Source organism: Spermophilus citellus (genome assembly GCF_964194105.1).
Source record: "Spermophilus citellus genome assembly, chromosome: 13".
Classification (NCBI taxonomy): Eukaryota; Metazoa; Chordata; class Mammalia; order Rodentia; family Sciuridae; genus Spermophilus; species Spermophilus citellus.
The window spans coordinates 62,791,586-62,793,116 of NC_138193.1; the positions used below are offsets into that span (position 1 = coordinate 62,791,586).

Sequence of the window (1,531 nt, forward strand, 5' to 3'; positions counted from 1 at the left end):
ACTATGAGCCAAAATAACACTTTTCTCTTTATAAGTTGTTTATCTCAGGTGTTTGTTATAGCAATGGAAAGCTGACTAACACAGGTACCTATATTGGATTTTTCTTTATGTTCATATCCTAAGCACTGTTTTCATATTTGGGGAAAGAGTAGAAACAGATTTAGTTGATTTTGATATAGTCAAATAGGTCAGGAAACTTGTCAAAATTTATCAAGCAACTTCCCCAGAACAGAACCTTTTTAGAATTTAAGAAATCCAAAAAAGTTTAGCTCCCCAGGATTTATTTTCTAATGGAAATGACTAGGTAGCTGAATATACTTTTTGTTGCAAATAAACAATAAAAGAAGAGCTGCTTTTGTTAAGGAAATGTAGGTGTTACTTTAGATATATAGACTGAGCAGGTAGTAACTGGAGGTACACTAATTTTCCATAACTGAACAGTTCCGAATTCAAAGGATTACAGATTTTGAAGAACCATATAATGAAGGTAAAGTCAGTTTCAAAAAGCGTGTCACAGATTTTGATATATAAATGAACGTCACCTTTCTACACCTTTCTACAAACCCCAGCATATGTCTAAATTGTGGTATATCTACCTTAATTACTATGACTCAGTTTTGAAATACTATATATTAATTGAGCATTTACTGTACTCTAATGACTGTACAAAGCATTTATTATATTCATCCTTCAAGAAGAACTGACTGAGAGCACATCTGGTGTTAGAAGAGCTTGTAGACCCCTGAGAGGCAGGTTAAGAAGAGTAGAAGCTGTGTCACACAGCCTCATGGGTCTACACGTGAACATATTTGATTGGAAGATCAACTCTGTGCACTTTTAAAATTTTCACATATAACCCCTTGACCCAGCAGCATTCAAAGAAGGTGCCACTTTTGCCCTTCGTATGTTTCTGGTGGCTGCGGAAGCCTATGTCCATGTGGTCACTCATTTCATTCAGGCTGGCCTACTCTCTGCCTTGAGCTCCCTGGGGTTAATGATTTGGCTGATGTCAATACCTCATAGCTGTGAAACTGAGCAGAAAACACTGGGACTTCTCAATGGATTTGCTTTCCTTACAAGAGTTGGCGTGCGCCCTGCCCTGGAATTGTGCATTGATGTCAATCTTAGCATCCTTCCCAGGCTTTCATGGGCACAGCAATGATCTTTACCTCCTTCACCCTCAATGCACTCTACACCAGGCACTACCTCTTTCTGGGAGGTATCTTGATGTCAGTCATGAGCCTGATGCTCTTGTCTTCACTGGGAAACCTTTTCTTTGGATCCATTTGGCTTTTCCAGGCAAAACTGTATATGGGCCTGGTGGATGTGTTTGGCTTTGTCCTTTTTGATATTCAACTCATTATTGAAAAAGGCTAAAAATGGCAATAAGGATTATATCTGGCACTGCATTGATCTCTTCTTCCATTTCATTACTCTCTTCAGAGAACTCATGACGATCTGGGCTATGAATGAGAAAGACGAAAAGAAAGAGAAGTGAAATGACCATCCAGTCTATCCCAGTTTGACTTCC

General features: G+C 38.7%; 1 pseudogene across 1 annotated transcript; it reads left to right on the forward strand.

The window, feature by feature from the left end:
* The first annotated feature begins 787 nt into the window (after positions 1 to 787).
* LOC308632794 (bax inhibitor 1-like) lies at positions 788 to 1,531 on the forward strand (annotated as a pseudogene). Its single transcript has one exon. The product of its transcript is annotated as a bax inhibitor 1-like (transcript).